The sequence below is a fragment of the Falco naumanni genome, chromosome 12 (assembly GCF_017639655.2).
Source record: "Falco naumanni isolate bFalNau1 chromosome 12, bFalNau1.pat, whole genome shotgun sequence".
NCBI lineage: Eukaryota > Metazoa > Chordata > Aves > Falconiformes > Falconidae > Falco > Falco naumanni.
Window position 1 is genome coordinate 8,259,204 of NC_054065.1, and position 27,061 is coordinate 8,286,264.

Here is a 27,061-nt window from a genome sequence, read left to right on the forward strand (position 1 = left end):
GCAAAAAGCAGCACCTGGGGCATTCCCCTCAGGAAGGGCAGCAGCAGCTGGGTGTAGCTGAAATATTTTGGTTGATGGCTGTTCCTGCAGGTACCAGCCCTCAGTGACCAGGCCTGGCTTGGCAAACTCCTGCTCTGGTCTCAGGGGATAATTGCAATACCCTGTGTGTAGCCTTGAGCACACGTAAACTTTTGCAACGACAAGAAATACGGCATGGAGCCTTTAATCCTTCTTACACATGTGGCCTGTTTTCAGTATCTTTCTCAAGGCCTTTTCTGTTTTCTTTGAGCATATGGGCATTGCTGAAAGAATATATTAAGAAGGAAGTGATTTTCCCGCTGACTCCATAGTAGACTTCAATTTCTGGGGTTTGTAGATTTGTATAAAATTCATCTTACCTTTGTCTCATGATCTGGTAACTCTTTAGTAATAATGGTCACCCACACGGTGTGCCAGGACACCATGCTGTTAGCTAATGAGAACTCCTGGAGTTCTGTGAAGGCCCGAATTAATCATCATAGTGCCAATTAAAAAGGCCATTAGAAATACTGTCCATAGCCATCATGGGTAGTCTTTCTTGAAGAGGCACATGTGTAATGTGCTCAGATTTGCACATTACATTCTTTCTCCAGGTCAATATGACCTGGCAGAGCGATTGGGCAAAATACATTGGCAGCAGCAATGAATTTATATTCTGTCTTACATCATACAGTACTTAGAACCCAAATTATTCCAACCTGTTAAATCAGGTTTTGTTTTTTAAGTGGTATGTAGTTCTTCATGTGGCACAGTTAGATTCAAGCTCTCATTGGAGCTGCACTGTGGTATTATCAGGGTATGATTTTCATTAATTTTTTTCAGGACAGGGTCTTTGTTGTCCCACAGTTCCTGGTAGGGAATTGTATGCCAGTTTGGGTCTTCAGGCACTTCAGTAATATAAATAATTGTGGGTGGAGTAGGCAGCATTTTTACTTTACATTGCATGTGACACTTCATTTTCAATTCTTTTTGTTGGCTGCTCCTAAGTTCTTCATATTTCACTTTGAATTGAGACATTTTAATACCCATTGTGTGCCCTGGCACCCTGGCATGTTGGGTTTTTTCCCCACCCCGGAAAAGTCCATTTGAAAACAGCTGAAGCATTTATGAGACCAAGGGTAAAGTAAAATGCTGTTTTGTCCATATTAAAACAAAAACAACTTTTTTTTTTTTTTTTTTTTTTTTAATTAGGAAGCAGAGCTCATGCTTTGAGCAAGTGTTTGAAAACTCTTAAGGGGTTATGTTTTTCAGTTTTTCTTGTAAAACATCTGCTGAAGTTGTTCAAGATTACAGTAAAGCACTGAAAACCTTTTTTGTCTCATGCTCAGCAGAGGTGTTAAAAGTTTTAGAGGGATGGAGCTGGGTGGGACAGATCTGTAATAAGTGCAGCACCTTTATCAAGAATCTGGAATTGAACTCAGGATTTTTATCTGCCGTTAGCAAATACTTTAGGAAACACAGTAGCAGATATGTATGTTACCATCGTGTTATCACAGAAGATAATCTGCTACCTCAGTCTTTTGCTTCAATTGCTTAGGTACCAGATTTTTGATAAGTGGATCTCTGGAATTGAAGATACGCCTGTCAGCATCAACGTGCTGCTCTATAATGGGATACCAGTTTGGCTTTCCAATAAATATTAAACAAAAAACAAGCAAAAAATATCCAAAGAATCAGTTTACATTTAAAAAAAAATAAAATTCCTGAGAAACCAATTTCAATCTTCTTTCCCAGCCTCCAAATCCCAGGAGAGAGTTATAATCACTTGCATGCTTTTGCTTAAGTCTTCTACTTTGTATATGACCATCATCATTCAGTTTTTAATGATGTGATCATAAAGCCCAAAAGATTCTTTGCTCGCAGAAGATGATACGGCTCTAGGAGTCAGGCTTGTGTTGTGAAGGAGCTCCCTGTCTCATTTTGTTGCTGAAAACATGAGGTGGGAGTCTTGTGAGCAAGAGACAAGCCCGTTACTTGTCTTGTTGCATGGCCACCATCGTTGGCGCCTCTGTGGTGGACCTCACATCATCACATCAAGCAGACAGCACGTGCTGATGGCCCTGTTCCTGGAACAAAGAGACAGAGGCCTGGGCAACTGCAGTTCTTACAGCTGCCACTGAAACTGGGGAGCAACGCTCTGAACCCCATACAAAGCTAAAAAATGCTGAATACCCTTAGTGGGTGGACTGGCTGGCTTTTCACATGGGCATGCAAGAATCTTGGAGTCATCTGGCCTTCATCTTCCTCTGCCCCCGTATCCCAGCTTTTATCCAGGAGAGGATAAAATGCCTTTGTCAGATGAGAGTGGGAGAGTTTGCAAACAGTAAATAGCATTGTTTTAATTTAAGTAGTCATACACTAGTGTGCTGAGCACCATGAAAACTAGGATGGTATTAGAAGTTTTGCATTCAGAGCAAAATCCAGAGGGTGTTACAAGACAGCCAGAAATGACAATACAGCCAATTATTAACTAGTTCCCTTTCATTCAGTGGGAGCCCGTGTTTGTCATTTATATCGGGGCAGAAGGAAGATGCAGCTTGTGAACAAATGTTGGGAGTTTAAAAGGGCAAACTTTAACTGAGGGTCTTTGTAATAATAAAGAAACGTAAGGCTTGTATCTGTTAAAAGCAAATTTAAAAATCAAGCTTCTTTCCTGCACTTCAACTTAAAATCTTATGATTATCTTAAATCCCAAAATGTGGCTTCATTGTTCATTTCCTTTTTACCAGAATGTAAAATAACAGGAGCTTGAGGTTTTAGTGTATTAAAAAAGAAGTAATCCTTTTTCATTATAACTTCTGGTGGTGTTTTAATTAAAGGTATTAGGAGAAGCGTCATGTGTGACACATTTTAAAATTCTTGTACAGTGTGCTAGGAATATCTAGGAAAGGGATTATGTGCATAGCTTGTTCATTCGCAGTGAAGTAGACCGGATTCTGTTATTCTTGACTGTTTATTACCTGCAGTTTGATCATGTATTTTTATGTGGCTAAGAGGAAGAACGTCTGTGTGTGGTCTTTGCTGTTCATATTCGATTTAACAAATTGAGACTGGCTATTGGCAAAGTTTGGCATTGTTTCTTCATACTGAAAGAAATCTCATTAAAGAAAGCTACCTAAATTTTTTACAAACAGGTAGAGACCAAGAAAATTATTTATCTGGTTTTACGAGTGACTTTCTTTCTCGTTTTGCTCCACCACCTTTCCCCTCCTCCAAGTGTGCCCTCATAACGTATTTCAGCCTGTATTTGTATGTGCCATCTTCAGTGAAGGATTTTGAAGATTCACTCTGGTGGACGGTGCTGTTCTGCTGGAATCATACAGTGTTACTTCCATGGCTTCCTGGGCTTGCACTGAGCTGCCTGAGTGGTGAGCTGCTACCCTTCGCAAATTCCATGAATTTAAGAGGGTAATCTGACCCCTCTTATCCACCCCTCCAACCCTCAGTGCCATAAAAAAGACATTTATGCCATTGTATGTATGTCCTTTTGTGTTTTTCAGAGTTTGCACTCTGTCACTACACTGTAAAACCGGATCTAAAGTATACTATGGCGTTGAGCAATGATGCATGAAAATAGGACCGGTTGCTATTTAGAGCGAAATGTTTTGGGTTTTAACCTCCAAAATTTTGAATGAGAAGAGGATGGAGGAGGGTACTGGGGAGGTTGTCCCCAGGTATTGTAATGTTTATTTGTATAAATTTGGAAAAGTGGAAAGTGTGAATTTTTAGAGAAATGTTTTAGAGTGGTGTTCCCACCCACTCCTTAGCCTCCGAGTGTCACCTCTTTAACAGCTGCCGGTGCAGCTGACCTGGGTTTGAATGGAAAGAACTTGTTGATTGACATTTAAACAAAATGTTAATTTGTTTACATGCCATGTTGTCCCAGTGGAGTTGTTTAGATCACCAGATGCCTTGAAAAGCTAAAGTCTTTGACCATTATAAGGAATTTGTCCAATTTTTCTGTTTATCCTTTGTACTATTATCTTCCTCCAGCAGATTTGATTCACTTGTAAGGTGCCTATAAGTACATCTTCTTACTTTCATATTCAGTTTAAAAAAAAATATATAATTAAACAGTTGTCTAAATTCAGCTGAAGTTACTGGGTATAAGCACATAAAGCCAGTTGCTTAGGTGAAGCAGATTTGCTGTTCAGAGAGACAGGTGTCCCCCTGCACTAATAGGGTACACTAGCTTCTCAGCTTGGACAGGGAGAAGAGTTGTGTGGTTTTGCTACTCTTGTGCTCTTATTGAACAGTTAATAAATCATGTTGGGTAGCCTTTTTTGGGGGGGGATGGTGGTTGGAGTGGGGGGGGGGGGGTGGGTCGGGGTGGGGGTGGAGGCCTTTGGGTTGTTTAGCTGACAGCTGATTGACCAGCCATTCTGAAAGCAGATGGGAATATCTATTCAGATGGGCCTTTTTTTTTCCTTTTGCTTTTTTCTTTTTTAAATCCTCAGGATTTCACCTAATCACAAGGTGTGTGGAGTACTACACACCTAATTCCTTTTACCCAAACAACTAACATCCATTCAGGAATCTGGGTGTTCCTTGCATGTTTTCTTGAGATGAATGGATCTCTACTTTAGTTAGCAATTATACATTAAATCTAAATTTATATTGCTATGAACATATGAAAGTGAGCATAAAATAAATTCATACTTCTTCCCATCTGTGCTCGGTGCCAGCGCTGATATACTCATAATGAAAATTAGGTCCATGTGTTTCATCAAAACCAAATTCTGTCATTTCTTATTACACAGAAGCAAAGTATTTATCATGCAAGTATTTGAAGGTTTATAGAGTCCTTGTGAAGAAATTTTTGCCCATTAATGCACATTATTAATGAATGCCTCTAGTTCATTTGGGATTTTTGTATATAGGAAACAATATTAATAGGCTTGTATGTATGAATTTTTCTAAAGTGCTTGCAACAGTATTTACTTAAGTGCATATGTCCCATGGAGGTTTTGCAATACCAGCAATTCAGCAGAAAGCCCAAGGTGAAATGAGCATACTTCGGGTGTCTCAACTGGTTGTTACATTAATAACGATATAGAACATAATGTAAATAATGGAATTATTTGAAAAGTCACTACGGATAAGTAGTTTTTATAATTTATATTTACTAAGGTGATACAAGATGTAAAATGGTGCAGGATGTGAGCTAACGTGTCACTGTTAGCTGTTTCATTCTGCTGTGCCATCGGATCGATCCAAGAAAAGAATATAAACAACTTTTCAAAGTACCCTCAGTTACACGGTTTCACTCTTAACTAGAAAATGTGCCTGTGTATACACAGACCACAGACAGAGGCATACTCTTGTTCTCAGACATCTCAGAAGCCAAAACTAGAGGACCTGTAATTTTTTATTACATGACCATTGTAATCTCTCAGTTATCAGCAGTTTGGCAGCCATCAGGAGCAGATTTTGCAGCACTTTTGGTCATTGAGTGAAGTGAAACGCTTGGCTTGACACAAGATTTCAAACAAGCCCAGAGTGCCCTGTGGGAACTGGCCTAAAATCCGAGATAACTGGAAGAAATGACCCCCTAGGTGTCAAGTGTCCCTATAGTGAATTTAAGTGCACTTTTCATTTCCCTGTCAATGAGATCAAAATGGAGCCGTTTCCCTGAGAAAGTAGAAAGAAGTGGCCACAGTGTAACAGCATTTTTCAGGAGAGGGCGGTGAGGGTGTCGCAGGAAGCAGGAGGGTGCGCTGGTGTCTGTCACCTTCCTCCTGTCCACAACTGCACATTAAATGTAGCCTGCTGTTGATAGAGGGGCAGGCAGGTTTTAAAAAGTGAGGACTTACAGCTCTCACTGAGTTTTTTCCCATTATTTCTTTTGCAAAACCAAGAGAAGCCCCTGATAATCCACTGCTGGCAGAAGCATATGTGCAGTTTTTATTGCCTCATGCGCTTTCTTTTGATACGTTGGGCAAAGTGAACAAGCGTAAAGAATTGAGGCAGGGATGGGAGAGGGGAGGATAACATGAAGGACAACAACTAGAGAGCGAGTTACACAATTGCTAGCCCTTAAAGCCTAGCAAAAAGCTGTTTAAAATTGCTGAGTATGAAGCAAACAGCGCCTGGGTCAGCTTTCCAGCATGACAGCAATAAACACGTGACCAGTAATTCAACCTGACAGAAGAGATGTTCAAGAATACAAATATCACAAATGTTCTGTTGTGTTTATGCACCCGAAATGCGATACGTAAGCTTGGACTTCCCTGACAGCCTGCTGTCTCTCCCATCCTGTCACTTGATGAGCATCTTCCATGTGAAAGCACAGCCTTTCTGATCCCATTAGAGAAGAGGCTCTGTCTCTGTGGTCCTTTTTGCAACCTGTGCACTCTGTGAACCACGCCATGCATGGGGGATTTGTTAAGAGATGCATTGGGACCTAACATGTCACAGGCAGACTTGTTACGCATGAAACCCCATTGACAGAAAGGATTAGCTGGAGCCAAGAGATAAAAACAAGAAGTCATATTTTTCAGAAGGCTTGTGGTGCAAAATTAGGATTATTTATTGGGCAAGAAAATAGTCAGGGCTTTGTGTTATTAGAGATTCTGTACCCTAGGAAACTGGCAGTGAATTCAGCCTGGTGCTGCCAAACTGTACTTCAGAATCTGAGGTTTCATATGAAAAAGGGGAAAAAAAAGCAAAACAAACAGAAAACCCTCTATACCCTGCAGCTGCAGAGAAAATACTCAGAAACTCACTGTGACCAGAGTTGTGTTCTTGTCTTGAGTCAGCAATCAGCTTGAAGCAATACCTTTGAGAAGAGCGAACTGTGCTGGTCATTTCAATGCATGTGAGCTATAAAGTCTGACATGTTTACACAGCAGCCAGCTCATTTCTGTGCTTTTTTTGCAAAAGCCTTAATGTAATACGCACTGTTTGAGAACTTATTTTCTTGGGACAGAAGAGGAGAACCAGCATGTACGTTAGAGTTAATGTCAAACTTTCCTTCCTCTCTTCCCACCTCCCCCAGCTCCCACCCGGGGGGGAAAAAAAAAAAAAAGCAAGCAAAAAAGAAAAAAAAAAAAAAAGCAAGCAACTTTTGAAATTGTGGAGAAGCAGAGAAACAAGGGATATTTTCTTTGCCCACCGGAAAAAGCTTTAGTCATATCCGGACTCTTGAAAAAATCAAAACAAAACCCCCTTCTTCCCACTAACTCCTACATTCTCCTTAGTGCCATATGCCCCAACTTACAATTATCCAGCTTTTAATACATTCCATTTCTGCTCTGACAGCTATACAATGTACAACAGTTGCACAGAGTCAGAAGGCAAATCTGTGAATCACAAAGAATAAAGAATTCAGTGATGGTTTAAAACAAATGTAATGAATATAGAAGTAAATAACATAAGTAAAACTGGGTACTGATGGTATTTTTTCATTTCTGTATTTTTGTGCAAACCTCTTGTTTCAAATTTACCTACACCGTACTGTGAATTTCCCTTTTTTGCATGAGCTGCACTGAATTTAAATTTAGCAGGCTGCAAAATACAGGGGATCTTGTACCTAGTGCTCACAATCACCCTGAGGAAACTGTTAATCAGTGGAACAATTGTATGGTTATATGGCTCGCATCATGTTTGAGCGTTGGAGCTCGACATTAGAAAAGCACTGTAATTGCTAATAATTAGTACTGGGTAAGCCTCACAAGGTTTACTTAAGAGTCCCCTCATGTCAGATTCATATCCAAAGCGTATCTGAAGTATCTGAACCGTTTAAGGATCTGGGAGGTAATACTTTGTCATTGTGTAAGGCGGAAGACCTGTGTATGAAAGGGCAAGGGGATTGTGAAATAATTACTGGCTCTGCATCTAATTTGAGTCAATGAAAATGCCAGAATGATTGAAGTGTTTATGCTGAAGATCAAGGAGTTAGATTGGAATAGGGTAATCAAAACCAGGGACATCTTTCTTAAGTTTTGTAATATTTCTTAGGAAAGAGATAATGGAGGACTGTGCGAGTATGGCAAGGGGAGTGTTGGAAGGAAAATCAGGTTCATAGGTCACACCTGTGTGAAGCGATGGTTTGAAAATGACAAGTAAAAGTAGAAATATGCTTCACTTGACGGTGATGAATAGATTCTTGACCTGAGGAGGAAGTCTAGAAGTGGCTCTGCACTGTGGAGGTGGTAATTCGATAGCAGCAGTTACAGGTGAAAAAGTTTGCTGTTAAAAATACGGTGGAAAAAAATGACTGGTCTTAATTATGCATGGGTACTTATGCCCCTGGGCCTCGACTGAGGGAATAGCTGTGCTTTTCTGCAGCCATGGCTTTGACACTTTCAGTTTGCCATTTTTCCATATTTTCAGTGTGATTCTCCCATCCCTGTTTTCTCCATCTGTTCTCAGTCTGCCTTTTACTTTGGTTTTGTCTGTGCTTCGCTTATCTTCGCCGCTGGAGTATTCCACACCATTCACCAGCCTCTTTCCTCTGGCACCACAAAGCCGTTCAATTAGCCTTGTGATATTGGTAAACTGATCAGCAGGGCTCACAGATTCCATGTGGCTATACCTGGGAATGTACACAGAGTTACCACTGCGTGGGAGATGGGATCAATCTTATCTTGCTTACACATCTCTTGTATCCCAAGGGCAGGAAAACATTTGCCGATGCCCTATAACTTTGCCTCTCTGCAAGCAACAAATGCCAAGTCATGTCAGCTTTGTACATGCTAAGAGAAAAAACATGTTAGGGGCTGCTGGCTGCTTCTGTTCAAACACGAAGCATGGATTTTGAGGTTGGTAGAGGTCTGTTTGCTTAAAAGAGGTTCTGATCAAGATGAATTGTGAAAATGTCAATAAATACCATATTTTTAAAAGGTAATAAACTGACTATTATCGTTGAAGGCAGAGCTCCAGGCACACATTAGCAGCAGCCTGAACCACCTACCTTTATGTACCTACTTCCTTCTTAGCACTCAGTGTGAGGAGCCAAAGCAATGCTGAACCTCAAAAGGGAGTTCTTGAAGGGCTGGAAAGGTAAAAGTGCTTCACAGACACCATGCTCATGGGTTTAGTTCCTTTGTGCATGGGTTTCAGTCATACGTGGCCATGCAAGTCCCTTATGCACGTGTGACATCAATCCATTTCTCAGCTAAAAATACCTAGTACATTGCAGTTCAGTATGGTGCAATTAGTCATGTGTTTGGGCACCGTGATGCCAAGTTTTACTTTGTTTTGAAACACCATGTATGGAACACTGGAAGAAATAAATAGTGAAATGCCATGTTTAGCATATTTCTCCACTCTTGCAATTCTGTGTAAAAGCGTACCAAATATTTCTTCTAAACAGTTGAGTTTAAAACAAATGATCTTTCTTAAGTCAGGGCAGGGTTTAATTGCTCGCCCACGCAGTCAGGAGTTACCTGCTACTCGCCAAGTTCAGATCATACACTGTCGTAACATCAGCTTAGAGATTATCAACTTAAATGACCCATTTGGGGAAGACTTGTGTCCATAGGTCCTCTCTCCTTCCCCTTCACTGGACTTGAAGTCTGATCAGTGTTTAGACATTGCTTTGAGATAATGATAATGTGCCTTTTAATTAGCATCAGTATTTCTAATCTTTTGGGAAATAATAAAGCGCTGCTTTTTTACTCCTTGACTGTTGACAGATGGCCAGTTATTAAACATCATTAAATTCTGATATCAATCATTTTTGTGCTTTTTAAAATATGCCTGTCACTTGAATGAAATGATATATATAGGAGGAAGGTTTTTCACTGCTCGTTGTGTAGACTTTGATGCAGTATTTGGTGGAGACCTTGTTTTTTAAGCTGTTACAAGTACAATCTCCAAGACATTGCTAACTTGTCACTGCAGTGTATATGTGTATGTTAAAAGCAGCCCTTGTATGGAGTAGCCCAAATGCTTTTGAGACAAAGCCACTATTTAAACATTTAGAACCTTGAACTTCTGAGAAGCTTGTGCTTATACGCAGGAAACATTTCATGCATTTACACAGGAATTCATATTGTATCTGGTTTTCTGAATGCCATGAAAAACTGAAGGTGGATTCCTGAGTGTTATTTGCAGTAATGCTTGATTTGATTTGATGCATTCTTGGCTAGAACCTCTAATTTGTTACTTGTGAAACTTTGTTTAATGGGTACAGTTACGATCTGCATTGTGTCCTTGCTCATCTTAATAGCAGTATTAATTTGCAGGAAGGGACAAAAATTATCTTGCAGAGTTATCAAGCAGTGTTTAGGCTTTCTGAATGCTAATTAATTCAGAGCTCAAATGCTGTACCTGCTGTTTAAAAGGCTGGCAGCTTGTATTCATCACCTGAGTGACAGCTGTTCCTAGCCTTTTTTTTACTCTTTTTAAAGAGTGAGGAAGATTAACTCATTCCATGCTAATAACTGCCATATTGAAGTAACAATTGTTATGTTCAAAATTTTGTCTTTAGCAGATTTGCTGATTTTGACAGTATATTTCAGAAAGGATTGGTGACGGTATATTGTTAAGAGATGTTGCTAAACCTTTCTCCAATACACTGTTGATTTTTTCTGGGCATATAAAAATTCTCTCTGAAATTTGAAGCCAAAAGCAGATTCTCCATGTAAGCTAGAAGAGAACGAACTAAAATATTGCTACATCAGATTTGAACATTTATAGTGAGTGTGGAATCAGAAGAATTTTTTTCTTGGTGTCAAATCCTTTTTTTGATTTATACTGTCAAGGAAAATATTTATTAGTTCCAATTCAATTAAATGTTCACTTAAGCCCTTTAAATGTCACACAAAATAGTAAAGAACAGTTTTATGTTTTATGTTCTGAATTCAAACTCCTCCACACTGGGAAGAAATGGTAGTCTTTGGTAGCAAAAAAAGGGACTTAAAGGCATGCAGGTAATTTATTTTAATCTGAGAAAAGGGTATCATCTGGTATAACGCAGATGTTCATATGCAGGTTTGAGAGGATTACACAGTTTGCCTGAATGATTGAGGAAGTGAGATACTAATATTGGATTAGATTCTCCTTTTTCACAGCGGAACAGATACCTAAAAATATGTGTTAACTCCATCCCTCCATTCCCTCCAGACCCCAATCAAAGCATTTTAATTATACTACATTTTCATTTTGGAGGAAACATGAGACAAATCAGCAGTTGTCTCATGTAAAAGGGTATTGCTGAGCTGCTGATACTGAACAAAAAAATTTCACAAAAACTTCCAATTGCTATTGTAGGGTAAATTCAAGGGTTTTCTCCCCTTCCTACTTGAATGACCTATAAAGCCTGGTATGTGTTTTGCTATATAAGTATTTCAGAAATCCGTGTGTACAGCAGACATGTCATAATAATTACAAAATACTCATTCGCATTTTGGAGGCCCTGTATCCTTACGGAATCTCAGGGTGGACTTGACTAATGCCTCTGGGCTTTGATTCTGCTCACATTGGTTTTTACGCATTCTGATTCAGTAAATCTCATTAAGCACATGTTTAACTTCCAGTATTCACCGAAAGTTCTGTTGACTTCAATAGCAAATTAAGCACATGCTTAAATGTTGTTCAGAGCCTTAGGGAAAGGTGATTAAACTAAAGAACAAAGCTATGCTATTAAAATATTTTAACTCATTAAAATCCAGTAGATTTGCTGATACTGATTCGCTGAATACTCTGTATTGAAAGTAAAACAATTACCTTACAGCTGGCTAGCTCTCTTGTGCAGCTTGGAACACCAGCATCAGTATATTAGCTGGGTATTTCTGCTGTGACAATACATTTCCTTTTACTTCTGACCTACTGTTCTATTCCTATAAATAATTAGTGGTGATAATGAGTGATGGAAAATATAATGGCAGATAAGGTTTCCAAGCTTGTTTAAAGTTTTCTTGAAAATCAAAATGATTTTTAAGAAATTCTTGTCTTGATCCCGGTTACTCAAACGTCTTTTGTTATTACTCGCTAACTTCAGACACTTTTAGTTCCCACGCACAGGGATGATTTTTTTAATCTTTAGCAGTATTGTCTTAGTGTTTTGTGTGTGGACATTTTCTGTGTTAATTTATAGTGGACTTCCATACAGAGCAGTTAAAAATCATGCTTTGGCAAGACTGCAGTGTGGTCTTTGAATCAGCAAACATTAAGAAAATGAACTGCAGTATGTAGTTCTATGTTTAGTACGTTATTTTAGTATGTTATTTATTAAAAAGTCCCTCAACTTTTCAGAATGTTGTGACATACTTTCTGCGGGGGAGATATGTTGCTCCCTAATCCATGGGGAGAAGGTTCTAAAATAACCCTGTAATAATTCAGAAACCAGAAGATTGCTGAAGTGTTTGGGGCAGGTTGGGGCGGGGGGGGGGGGGGGGGGGGGGGGGGCGGCAGCGGGAGACTAGAGGGGAGGTTCTTGGGTGTTCTTTCCTTTGATTTAGTTTACCATAGAGGAAATAACCAGACCAAGACTGGAATGTTTTGTGTGGCTGGACATGGCATCTTTAGCTTTCCTAAGTTCCTGTCCTGGAACAGTTACTGTGCATGCAAAATCATGAGCTCCCTGAAATCCTGGAGTAAATTATTTGGGGTCTGTTTGCAGTTCCTTGCGATAAATCTGAGTGATAAAGCTATATAACTGTTGCTACTGCAGTGTTAAAATCTTACAGTGGTTCAGTCCTAGTGCACTCACTGAGTCAAACCAGGAAGCCATCGAGTCTGCTGAATCATGTTTGCTTCTTGACCTTTTGGCAAAGATCAAATGTAGCATATGTTTTTATCAGTTTAATATCTGTTATGTCCTCAACATGAGGATTTTATATTACATGAGTGTGGGGACTGGGAAATGTAGTAGGAGCTTACGCCATCCTCTCCATGCAGGAAGCTGGCTATTGCTGTGTTTCTAGAATGGTGTGAAAAGAAAAAGGAAAAAAAAAAAAATAAGCAGCAAGTCCCCTAATGACCATAAATGAGTGCGAAGGGAAGAGCAGGAACAGAGCAAGCATAGATTATACTGCTCTAAAGTTTTCTCTCAATCTCCACCTATTTTCAGCCCAGGGGTTTTCCTGAGCCTCAATAAAACCCCTGTAATAATAAAATAGCACTTCTGATTGTGTTTTAATCCATTTTTCACTGTCTTCTCAATCCATACTAATATCCATTTTATAATGTCTAGTATTATAACATCAAATTATCACCTTCAGGACTGGGCATTATTTTGTACTTACCAGGTACAGTGAGCCTGCACTTAGTCTCACCCTTGATGAAGAGCAAGTTATTGCATCGCTGGTACTGTTTATTTTCACTGACCGCTCTCACAGGTGCTGTTTTTCTGAAAAATGAGATAAAATAGCAAGCAGAAATAACTGCAAAATCCGAAAGATAAGAAAAATGCTACATTATGGCAAAATGGTACCTATAGGATTTTCTTTGCTTTGGTGAAATTTGGAAAATATCAAATATATCCAAAATTGGAATATATATCCAAAAATATTTGGAAAAAAGAATTGGAAAGATGCAATCGATACCTTTGAGGGAACACTCAAGTATTTAAAATATATTCAGAAATATGCCAAAAACTACAGAGAGTTGATGTTCACTTGAATGTTTTTGGTTGATTAAATACCAGCTTATGCCATTTTATAAACTGGAGGTTCAGAACTGTTCATACATTTTGCAGTCAGTGGGTGGCTAACAAAAGCTGGTTTTACTTGGCCTATGACATAGTTACTGCTGAGTCCTATGTAATGCAGCAGGTGATGACAAGAATGGTTTATGACATCTTTTGAAACAGAATCAAGCCACTAATGGCCAAGTTGATGTGATGGTGAAAACTGGGAGTTGTATTAGAGGGAAAATGAGTATAGTTCAGGCAGAGAGTGATCAAAATCATTTCTAGATGACATAAGAATTTGACCCTTCAAGGACTTCTTACCAAGTATGTTAGGTAATACAGAAAGGAGGAACCTGTGTCATTGTAAATTAGTGTCCTTGAGTTAAGTCTCATTACCAAGACACCTTCATTTCTGTAATTATTTGACCTGCCATGGTTAATAAAAAGGAAGTTAATTTGTTGTGACATTTTTGGTAATAGCTTGGTGCACTACCAGATTAATTGCAGTAAAATAAAAGATTGTTTAAAAAAAAAAAAATACAACCCAGACTTCCCTTTCCTTGCATTTCGGATCTATTGATGATTCCTTAGTCATTATTTATGGCCACAGTATTTAAATTAGTATGTGTTAAATAAAGCTTATGTTCTGGGGTGGGGGAGTGGAAGTAAGTGTTTGTTATCATAACTATTTTAATCAATATTTAATGGAAAATACAATATTTTGATTCTTCAAAATTTATGTTTAGAACCAAAAAATAGTGTCTACAAGATAGAAATCCACTGCAGCAAAATACCGTCTTATTATTATGCATGCTACGATGCTTACAGGTTATTGTCAATATACAGTTTCTACTGGCAAGGAAGCTTTTGTTTGTCGTGGGAATGAAATGATTGCTCCTCATTTTTCCTGACTGCTGAGTTCTTTAAGCGAAAAGCATTTTGATCCTGGAATAAATATTGATCCTCTCTTTTCTTTCTCTGAGAAAATTAATTTAGTGTGAGTTTTGTTCACCCAGGTGAAGTAAGGGCAGCTCAGGACCCCACAGGCTATTTAAACCTGTGACACAGGCCAGCATTCAAGAAGTATCTTCATTACGCCTGGGTCAGCACATATATGCTAGTTCTTTTGAAGAGTGTCTTATGGGGCAGAGCAAGGGAGGACTCGTGCGTCACTTGTCTATAGCACTAGCAGCGCAGGCTTTCTTTTTTTGTAGCCCCAAAGTAGTAGAATCTATCTGCCTTTATTCCTGTCTACCTCCCCCGCCCCTTTCTGAGTGGTTCTGTCCCCTCAAACCAGGTGGTCTAGGTGAAACCAAGGGCACTAATGCATTGTGCCTTCCAGAGGCAGCCTTTGGAGAAATGTAAAGATCTGCATTTTAACTGTGCTGATTTTTAGCACACACAGAAATCCTTTTCACAATGCATTGGGGGAAAAGTAGAAAGGTTGGCAATAGCCAACTCTTCCCTTTGGAAACAGGCTGACAACAAGGAAGAGAGAGTGCAGAGTGTTGAGATAATGCATGGGGATACGATTACAAAACTGAGCATCCAGCGCTGTTGCCACTCTTCAGCTGGCAGGGGACATGCTCGTCCTTGGAGGGGGGTTCTGGGCATTTTCTTGATACACAAATGGGAAGAATAGGCAAGGACAATGGGAAGAGTTGGGCAGATTTCTTTAAAGAATTGTATGCTTCCACTTCCTTCTCTTTGCAGCTCTCTTAACACATTGTTGTGAGAAACATCTGAACCTTTGCAGATGACTACATGTGCCTGTTGCTATTACAGAGTTTGACATCAATTTGTGTCCACGTGCATCCCTATCGGATTCAAAGCATGAGCCCATGTCATATAAGTGCAAAATTTCCGCTGCCCCAACTGAAAAATTAACTTTCATTAGTCAATTAACAATTAGACCAGATTACTGGGTTCCTTTTAGACAGCGATACATATGGTGTCCCAATTTTGGTATTATAAAAGCAACAATTAACATTCTAAGAAATTAGTTTAGTGGAATTCATTGCAATATGATAAGCTTTGTTATTTGCGAAGTCTGTGTAAGCTTCTGACATGCTCAATCACTCAGTATTCTTGTGAAACTATTTTTTTTATGTTTGTGTGCTGTACACTGGTCTTTGTATGATAGCATTGGCCATTTCCGTAGTAAAGTATTTTGGAGTGATGAAGAATAATGATAAGGATTGTACATCTGTAGCACAATGGTAACTGTACATCTCCAGCATGATGTTAGCATGGTTTTGTTCCAGAGTCAGTACTACTGAATTAATGTAGAAATCATGTTTCATTTATTTATTTATTTATTTGACTCCTCGTATTATTTAAAAAAAACAAACCCTCCACCACAATAAAAATGCAAAGAAAAATGAACTTACGTGTGAAAATAACTCACTCATTTCTTCTGTGCCTTGGACAGAGCATAAGCCTGCCATTGACTTTCTGAAAACAATTAGGGTTGTTTGAGAAGGTTTTAAGCTAAAACGGGGACTTTCATATGGCCTATATTATCTCTCCTCAAGGGAATGCGTTTTGTAAAAGTGACGATTTATGAGATTCAGTACTAATGTCAAACTTCGTTCGGCTGTGTGAAGTAACATAATTAAAACACCAAAATAGCAGAACACATGCAGTGGAATGTTGTTGAACTTGTAGATATTTCCACATAGGTGATTTAAAATTTGATGGAACAGTGATATGAGTGATTGGGGCATGTCCATGTGAGATGTAAGAAAAAAAGCCGTAAAAACCGTAGCTATTTCCCTCAGAAGGATTTTATCCAGAGAGGAAGACGCAATATTTATGTGCAATAGCAGCTGGGTATTTTTAGAAATATTTTAAATTCCTTTATAGTAAGTCTCTGCATGATTAGACAACAGATACAAATCAGATAAGGCAACAGTTTGTCCCATTTGTGTGAAGTGGTCTTCCAGGATAAAATTACAATTTATTTCCTTCTACATGCGGTATTCATTTGGGACTAAATTAATTAAAGCTGAGCTGATAAGTATCTGCTGTTGTTCTGCAGTCATGACATGGCAAGGCACTAGGCATCTACATGCAAAACTCATTTGTACATCCAAAAATGTAATAATAAAATAAATAAAGTGCCTGTGCCAATTGTTTCTAGAGCTGTTACATGATACTTTAAATAAATGACTTAATTCCATGTTCAAACTACCCAAAGATAAAATGTTTTATTATTGTTATTACTAACTTAGATTGCATTAGTGTAACAGCTCTTTCCGCGCTTGAGAGCCTTTTCTCATGAGACGGGAAGGTGGTCTCGGTGCACTGTGCCCTGCCTGGGTTATTGCTTTATCCATGCTATGACTTAAACAAATAAATATGAATATAATGTAAATCAAGCGTTCTAAACTGACGCCTCGTTTCAGGTTCCCTCAGTGATCTTCACTGATGCGGAGGACACATTTGGAGGATTTATCAGTGGGAACATGATATGAATTGCTTAGTTACTCTGTGCGTGCTGGAAAACTGAGGGGTTGCCGTGTTTGAGGGGACATAAACAAATTGTGCAGCAGAAATGTTAAAACTGTCAGTGTTGGAAACAGTTAAGGCAACAGAGAACTGCATGTGAGATTCCCCTTGAGTTGTAGAAAGAAGACTGTTGACTTGATGTCTACATGTGTTTAACCACTGTTGCGTTCTATGCTTATTCCAATCATCCTGTGCCATTTTCTGTTGCATTATTTTTCTGCCATAAAATTAATCTAGTTGCGAGATGGTTTCATAGAGCAATATTGAATGTAAAGGTGTGTGCTTCTGCATAGATGTTCTTTTATATGAATTCTCTGCAACTATCTCAATGAGGTAGATGGAAAATCTTTTAAATTAGATGGATGCTGAATCTTTTAAAAATGCTTTTGCATGCTGTCTTCAAATGGTTATTATGAGGAGTGAATATAGCCAGAGCTTAATCATAAACTTTTCCTTTTCCTGACAGTCCTGACATTTACTTGTTTCTAGACAAATAGATGAATCATAGCTAATGAGTTGTTTTGATCATTTATGGTGTTAATACAAAACTAAGGCTCATAACTTTTGACCCTATACCTCTGAATTAACTGTAAAAGACTGCAAGCCTAAAAGCTAATCTTTTGCGAAGACTTATAAACTAGTTTAAATGTTACTTTGTTCAGAGAGTATCAGCCTGGTGAGCCGTGGGTGACTGCATGCGGAGGGAGTCTGCAGGGCAATTGATCATTCAGTGGACATTAGCTGGCACATCGCACTGGAAGCTGAATATTTAGTATTGCTCTTTTTTATTTTTTTTAATTTTTTTTTTAATTATTTTTCCCACATGAAGCTTTACCTATGGCCCTTGCTGTGAGTGGAGTGGTAGCCCGTGATCCCGGCGTGTCTGACTCACAGCAGGCTTTTTAGTTAGAGGGTTTCACAGCACTGTCTGCATTTCTTACTGTCTGCTTGATTGTCCAAATGTCTCCCACTAGAGCAAGAAAAGAAAACGTGGGTATGTGAAAAGAAAAATAGGGAAGAGGATTGAATGGGGAGATGCTAAATGTAGGAAATAAAAAGCAAAAACCTTGACCAGGCTGAAGTTGAGAAAATTTACCTTTTCCAGTGTTAGTATTCCTACATTTTTGTATGAAGAGCAATGTAAAGGAATGTGGTGGCTCAAAGCGTGGGGATTTCACCAGTGACATGCTGTTGGATACTGGAACAAGATTTTGATTCTGAAGTTAGCTTCCAATAGCCAGTTTAGGAAGCATGATACCAAGTATTTCTCTGGGGAGCAGTATTAGACTTTGCATGTAATTCAGCTAGGGGAGCAAATTTAGTCCTCGAACATTCATGTTTCTGTTATTTTAAAAATATTTTGTTGTATGTAGGGGTTGTTTTTTATTTTTAAAAAAAAGTGGGTATCTAACCCAAAGGCCATGTACAACCCTTCAAATTTAACCTTTTCATTTTGCTTGACACTCTAGAAGAAGGTAAAGGGGGAATACGATCAGAGAGTTTATACAGAGGCTGGAGAGTGGTGATGGTGAAGGGGATAATGACTTCGGCTCTGATTTTCTTCCTCCTGCTGCAGTGAGGCATTTGTATTCCCTGCTGGGTGCAACCAGCCTGCAGGAAGCTTTCATTCCTGCAAACCACAAGTTAAGTCAGTAGATCACTGGGAAATTAAACAGGCATCAGAGCTGGATCTGTAATGACCTGTTTTAAATTAAAAAAAAAAAAGGGGGGGGGGGGCAGTGGTGAAGGGGGATGGTGGGAAGAACGTGAGGAAGGTTTTAGGTATTGTTCCATCTGCAGTATTGTGAAGAGAATCCTGCTATGGTATGAGGTGCCATGAGCTGCCAGCCATAGCAACAGATCTTTGTCTTCCATTTCACATACAAAGCGGGGAGGGCTCAGTCAAAAATCATGCAGCTGACTGGCACTTCAGGGGCATCGCTGACAGTAGCGAAAGAATGTTTCTGGGCTGAGATTAGTTGAAGCCTTCTCTTATCGTATAATGGCTTATTATACCATAGTATTCAGGCAAATGTGTATAGTGTAACAGGATGTCAATTATTTTGTCTGGTAATCAGACTCCCCATTTTGTGCACAGAAACAAATGCCTTTTTCAATTGCTTTAATATGCTACATTCTTTAAATTAGATGGTCTATAGGCAGCATATAAACAGCATTCTCCAATATTATTTCAGAAAATTAATAGCACATGTGATGCCGATGCATGTCTATAAGAGAAACTGCAGTGTGACATAGGTTCTTGTTACTTGCTTCCATATGAACAGCTCTGAGTAAGTGTACGTTCTCAAGAAATACACATTTGCTGCATTCTTGCTTGGGGAAGGCTATGTGTCTATTTGACATGCTCTCAGTGGAGAATTGCTTATCCATGCCTGATCCTGACTGGTTTCACCTTCCAAAAGAAACTAGCATAGGTCAAAAGTTGGCAAGATGGATTGAAAAGTGTTTCCAGCTGATGGAAATGCTTTTGGTAACCCAGTGGAGGAATTTGAAATTGAATCTATTCTCAATGGGAAAACAGAAAATAGTCCATGTTTCAGCATGAACAAGTTATTCTAGCATCTAAAGTGCTGACATACGTGAGTTTATCAAATAACAGAGACCTTGAATCAACTACTTTTTCATGAAAGGTACTAATACAAAGTATCTTCTTTAACGGACTGTGGTATGCCAAAAGAAATTCTTTGTTTACTCAAAGTTCACTGCAGTGCTAATGGCCACACCTGTATGTGAACGTATCCAGACACCCCTTCCTTGTGCAGTTATCTTCAGTGATTTTGGTGTTCCTAATTTCTCATTTCTTTGCTTTTCTAAATTCATAATATTTTTCCCTTCTGTAGTTGAATCTTTCCCTCCCTTATTTGAATATTCATCATTTCCATTTGTCCTTTTATTTCATCTGAATTTCTTTTTCCTGTTTACTTTTTTCACTCTTGCCTGTTTGTCATGTTTAGGTTCTTCCATATGCCATTTCTTCACAAGTACTTCCCATATTGTCCAACTCTTAGAGGGAAACACGCGTTCTCAGTTGTTACCTGTTCCTCTATGTGAAAAAGTGCATGCTGTAAGCTTAGGATGAGAAGAACGTGTTTTGTTGGACAAAGATTATTTTATTCCTCTTTGATTTTCTTAGCTGCTTCTCTGTGCCCCCCATTCCCTCCATCTGTCTCTGACTGTAAGCAGTGTAAGGCAAGGCAAGGGCCAGGTCTCTGTTAGGCTTCCTGTTGAAATACAGAATAACGATGAGGATGTGAGTCAGAGACAACGTAACACTGGGCACAACAGCACTGACATTCTTTACATATATTTCTTTATTATAATTTTCCTTCTTTTTATTCCATTGTTTGTCCTTCCTCCCCCCTCCCCAGTTTGTATCTCTCCTGGGTCATACATACAACTAACTGATGTACTATAGGAGATCTTTAATCAAAATGGTTACCTTCTCATTTGCCTGCAACAGGGAGCTCCTTAGGTACAGAAATTGTCCCCGAGGTGCTAAGCTGCCCCTCATGGCTTTGCAGGGCTAATGAAACCTCTTGCTATACCCATGGACACCCCCACCCCCACCCCTGCCTTTTGCACATCACACACTTCTTAGCCAAACTGGTGTGTGCAAATTTTTAGTGTAAATTCGGAATTAAACAAGGCAGAGAGCCCTTACAGTTGTTTTGGTAAAATCTGTAAAAACAGTTTCAATATTTAATTTCTACTGACAAGGGCAATGGGCAAAGACAGTTTTCTATAGTACAGAAGCAATCTCCTTTGACTGTCTGGAGGAAATTCTCCCCCTACTGAGTGACTGCTGAGATTAAGTGGTTTCTTTAACAAATCCTGTTACAGTGGGTCAAGCACTGTCTCTCTACTTGCATTTATTTGTTGGGAGCCTCAGTAGAGGTTTATCTTAACGCAGCCATTTTATGGTGCTTGGAATATCTTTGTGCTCTGCATTGCTGCTACTCTAGATAATGGATGACCATTTGGTTAATGTTTGACTGCAGCTACAATACACATCTCCCAAAGTTAAGTGTCCTTATGTCTTTATATGAGAACTGACCTTCAGGGACAGTAAACATATTGTTTGGCAACAAGTTAATTACAGACTTTATCTTCCAAAAACATTCATGTCACGGGTGGGATAATTAAGATGTCCTTGCAACTGAAAAAAGTTCTTGAGTTATAGTAATGTTCCAAAGTAGGGGTTAGAAACCGAGGTCACACCAGTATTACAAGAGCTGTGTACTCGTGTTATTTTGCCTAAATAATTCTCCTCTTCAGGCTATAAAAATGAAAGATGGACATAGCTGATATGTATGGCAATATATTCTGTAAGTCTGTGACAAAAACAAAGGGTTGTGCTGGGCTATGATGGGCAAGCAGAACTGATTGTGTTTGATTTACTGAGGGATTGATTGCTGGGGTTTATTTTGGTTTTCTCCCCTTTCCTCCTTTTAAGGCCTGTATCTTCTGTTAAATGGTTAGGATCATGTTGGCCTTTTCTAATTTTACAATGTGAACTTCATGGTGATAAATAGCTAATTATTTGCAATTGAATTAGGCTATGAATTTAAATATGACAGAAACAGATGTACCGGTGATTACCTTCAATGCATTGCTCAGGAGATCTAAGTTTAACATAGTATAAATACCTTCCAGAAATGTTATTTCTGAAACGGAGCAGTGCAACTATTGAAGAATATCGTAGAGATGTTAATGAGTTCCGTGGTACACAGATATCCTCCAGACTGATGTATCTCAGATATGACGTGTGCTTCATTTCGTTTTTTTCCTGGAAGAATTCAAGGAGGGAGGGAGGAGAGGAGGGTCCACTGGTGAGATTTGAAGTTCCAGTTCTGGAGTGCTGAATCTCCAAGGTGGAAGCATGTCATTTGGGTGAAGTGACAAAGTATTTTTTGCACTGTACATCCAAAAGAGGACAGTGAGCATTTTCCAAAGATGGAGCCCCTAGATGGGCACACGTCAGCACTGTTTTGTGGGTACCACTTGAACGAAAGTCTTTGTTGGCTGGCTGAGTTACGACACAATGCAGCACGTTAACTACCCCAGCATTCCTTTGTTTTAACATGAAACTAAGAAGAATACACATACTAATGTAATTTAAAGATCTGAATTGCAATATCTGAAAAAACCCATGGACTCTACACGTTCTCTTTTTCAAAACTTGATTCAGGAGGTTGATAGATCTACTAATCGGGTAATTCCAAGCTACTGTTTTCAGTTTCAGGTTTTCTATTTTAAAACTTACATTCCAGCAGAAATAAGTCATTCCTTTTTTAGTGCACATTACGATTTTGGACAATCAAATAACTTTAGAATTATTTTAATTTTCTTCAGTAGAAGAAAACTCAGTTAAAATTACCAAAACATTCCTCAAGTGTAGCCATGGTACATGGCGCCTGATGAGTCATACCTTGCCAAAATGTTGCAGGAGTATGCATGATTGAAAAATATACTTTGGGAGCTCTTTCCTTGTATCCATTTGTTGTTAGAATAATATTTAAGCATCCCAACGTTAGAGAAAAATAGAAAAATGGGATCTAAGTGCAAAGACTTAGATCGATGGAACTATGTCATTCATGTCTAATGCAGCACTGTTAACACACCTATATATAATTGATGCAGTCATACAGAATGTGTCAAGGCTGTGTTTATATGAAGTGCAAGGCAATAGAATAACACCTTTAAAATGGTTAATTTTGACGCTGTCTGGGTGACTGTCTTGAAAGTTAAGTGCTTCTGTCTTTGCACTTAGGAAAATATTGTCCACAGATACTTGGCATGGTGTGCTCAAGAAAAATCAGGTAATCTCTTCCAAATTCCTTCGTTATTAAATGATACTGGAATATGATTTTTACTGTGCAAATCTGTTCAGGGGTTCCATATTTTGAAATTCATCATCAACCCTGACCCTAAAGCTAGTTCGTATTTGTTTTACCTTCTGCAGTGCATGAGAGTTGAGTAAATCAGCTGATCTCTCAGTCAGGATGAGGCATACCTTAATGATGAGGTTATCCATGAGCACCATATAAAGTTTTTATTTTCCTGTAAACTAGATAGTTTCTGGTAAGCAAGCTTTTCATTTTTGCATGTTTTAACTTGTTAAATATGCGGTTTCCTCTTTGATTTCTTTTTTTGGAAGCTTATTTGCAAGTTGTCTCTGTTGTTTATCAGGTTTATTTGTGTATTCTGCTCGATGTAATACGGCTCTGTTGATTTTCATTTGAGGTGATTTTTTTCTGCCTGTGTGCAAGTAAGTGTTCTGATAATCCCTTTCTTTTTAAATCAACCAGTTTAATACTTGCCTCTGTCACTGTTACAGGGAGATGAGAGACTTGACCTATTTCTAAAAATGAGCTTTTTAGCTTTGTTAGCTAGAAGGAACACAGAATTTTAGAATTTTTAGAATTTATTTGTTAATTAGTTGCCATTAGGATTTGGTGGGGTGCATGTGGATGATATTTTCCTTTTAATTGTTATCTTTTGCAGTGGAACTTAGTGGAATTTTTTTCTTCTTGTAACCCCCTAGTGCTTCCTAACCTTGTTAGTGTTCTTCAGCATTTGACCTGCTGTATAGGCTTCAGCTTTGTTGCATAAAAATTACTTGGATCCTGCTAGAATATATAGATTATTCCATTTCATGTGCATTGTCAATAGGCATGAAAGATGATTCATATGTGATTATAATTATTTCTAATGTGACATTTACCCCAGAAGTATATTAAGTTGTGAGCCCTGGAAAAAATGAACTGTTTTGTTAATGCTATTCTGTATTCAATGGCTTTGATGGTACTTGTTGCAGATGTTTCAGATTACTGTCAAAACGTCATTATCAGTGATAATATACTAATGCAGTAAGTTGACATAGGGGTTGACTGAATGATACTGCAATATATAATTAGGTTGGTGTAATACGATACATTTCCACTGATCCTACAGAGCCTTTAAATGAAATCTGTTTGAGACTGAATTCCCTTGCTGCATTGTTACCATTCCCAGAGTGACTGCTACCATTTCTTTTAGGATTCTTGCAGGGGGATGTGCATATGTTAAAGAAACTCCATATTACACAGCTGTAAATACATTTTCTTTCAAATATTCTTTTAGTATTGATGTCACTTGAAATAATTACAGGGTTAGCAGAACATGCATCTCTGTCTCAGTCTAATAAATCAGATCAAAATATATTGTTTAAATTATGTATAATCTGTATGCTATATATTACTAGTATTTACGAATATTAAACCATTTGAGAGCTATTGCAGTTTCTAACCTGTATAAACAAAAAATTGTTTGCAGAGATGTTTGTCTGCGAGGTGAAAAACTGAAAGTTTAATGGAACCCTTCCAATAGCTGTCAGTTTCTTCCTCAGAGGTTGGTAATTGAAGGTTTGTTATTTTTTTTAGGAAAGGAAGATGGTTTCGATTATCCAAAGCTGGTGGAATGTTTAACTGCCCTTCTGCTATCAGTGGACTTGTTTACATTGGGATTTTGACTAAATTGAGATTGCACATATCCAGATGTTATCTGCCCGGGTGACTTTTTCATTTACTTTGGCAAAGGATTTGATGGTATATTGCTACCATCTTTTTGTCAGTTTTCACATTATATATTCCAGGCTACATTTAGATTTTTCTTTTGTAAACTACTTCTGCTAGATTGTAAACTCATAAATTTTTGCTTTTCTTTTCTGAAGGTGAATCCTGATTTTACAGTGGGCTCATCTGAATAATAACTGTAGGGTATGGGAAGCTTTGCATGGCTGTACACACAACTGAGCAAATGCTAAGTTTTATTTTTCAGGTTTTATAGCTCATTTCTTTTGGTCTTACACATACCAGGAATGTCATTGTTAGAAGTCTAGACTGCAGCCTTGCATTTTGCCTCATGGGGAAAACATGGTCGTTTTGCCCAAAGGGGCAGCAGGGGAACCATAGTGAAACCAGGAGATGGGATTTTGATCCTTACTGTGGGTTTTCTCATTGGTTAGCATGAAAAAAGCCAAAGTTCCAGACAAACAAACCCCAAATCCAAAAGAAACTCCTCTTGTTCTTGATTTTGATCTCTGTTTTTACGTGCTAAGGGGCAGAGATGTGTCTGAAATGCATCTACTCTGCATTTTCCTTCAGTGAGATAGGAAAGGCAAAGCGCCCCACCAAGCACTGCTTTCTTTCCAGCATCCAATGACCTATGGTTGCAATGGCTTGCTCTAGAGGAGCAAAGGCTCCTCGTACAAGTCTCTTATGGCAGAATAACATTCCACAGAGTATCAGCGGGGAGTTGTAGAAAACATTATCCAGGACTACTCAGAAGTAGAACTGTAATACTGAAAAATAGGAACAGTTGAACAAGTGTATAATTTAATTCATTATGTCATTTTTCAGCACTGGTGGGGTTTGTGAGTGGGCAGAGAGGGAGAAATAGCCCAGCCCAGAAACCTGCTACTTAGGATGTGCAAGGCTGAGAAGCAGCTTGAATAAAGAATTCCAGTTTTTTATGTCTTTAGAGTGCTAAAGATGTAAAGTGGGCGAGTGCTAAAGCTCAGCAGTGATCAGACAGAGCTGCAGCCAACAGAAACAGAGGTTTGGAAGTGTAAGATCCTAATCTGTGTCCTAGCGAACCTTTCTGTTGAGTTATTTTACCTCTTTCAACCTCCAGACCTTCTAGTTGCAAATTAAAGAAGGTTCATGCTGGTCCTCACGTGACTCACAGAGGCATGCGTCTTCTGTTAGAACTGAAAGGAGCTCCACTTATTAATGTTTATACAGACTGGGTTATCCTATTTGCAGGCCTTTAAAATGCCAACTTTTTATTTTAAGCCTGGTTTACTTTAGCCGCAGTATTTAACTTCAGAAATGTGTTTGTGGGATTTTACCTCAATGGCATTTTAAGAAGTGTGAGGTTTTAAATCATCTAAAGTAGTGAAAATTTATATGCTCTTTTGCATATGTGATTTAGGCAAATCTATGGTGTAACCATACCTACAGGGATTTGAGTCAAGCAGGTTTAATTGTTGCTAATCCTGTTTATTTTGGTAATGCCTGAAGACCAGGTTTGCTTGGTAATGTAGCAACACATGGCGACAGGTTTATAAACTCCTGTAGTAGCCAGGGGTGAGCAATATTGGTAGAAGTTTGTGGTAAAATCCCTGAACAGTTAGTCCAGCAAATATCAGACTAGTTCCAGTTTGAATATGGGAGAGAGAAGAGAAAGGGGAAAAAAATATTATGAAGATGCAAGAGAGAAATGAATAAACAGTGGAACTGAATTGAAGGGTAGAGGCGGGGGGGGGGGGGTGTTACAGATTATCTGCTAAGCAAAAGAGCAGTTAGCACGGGAAAACACATGGAAACATCAGAAATTTATGAATCGCCAGAAGTACCTCTTTTTGACAGCTTTTGCAGCTGCTTTTACTAGTTGCAGAGCGGGTAGGTTTTTTTCAGAACTTTCCCCCAGGCCAAATGATGGAGAGGGATTAAGCACTTGCAGTTAACTATCTGCTGTTAATAAATTATTACCAATAATTAGATGGTTTTAGAAGTGTGCCTGGAGTATACACAGGGCTGTGCAAGAGGTGAATGCAGAACTAGTTCATGTCCAATGACCTTTCACAACCTATGTGACAGGTACAGAGAAAACAGGTTGTGTGTTACAGCGGTGGTGGTGGGAGCTCTTAATGTACCTCTTTTTTCATCCTTTTCTTGATTTTGAATTTGAAGAGGTGTGTACTTAATATAGTGATTTTGAAACATTTTCAGTAGGCAGATGACTTACTGTATACTGACCTGATAGCTCTATAAGATTTGTGAGATTTAGAAGAATTATTTTTAAAAGGTGGATCTGAAAAACACAAAATGAAGATAAGTCTTATATGTATCTTACAGCATCTGCTGGAAG

The 27,061-nt window shown here is 38.7% G+C and overlaps 1 protein-coding gene and 1 non-coding gene across 3 annotated transcripts in view; both read left to right on the forward strand.

Annotated features, from left to right (window-relative positions):
- The window catches only part of MACROD2 (mono-ADP ribosylhydrolase 2), an 893,250-nt gene that overhangs the window by 396,069 nt on the left and 470,120 nt on the right, over positions 1–27,061 (forward strand). The gene's annotated exons all lie outside the window — the stretch shown is intronic.
- LOC121096477 lies at positions 12,737–12,926 on the forward strand. Its single transcript, XR_005830535.1, has one exon. It is a non-coding gene; the product is annotated as a U2 spliceosomal RNA (small nuclear RNA).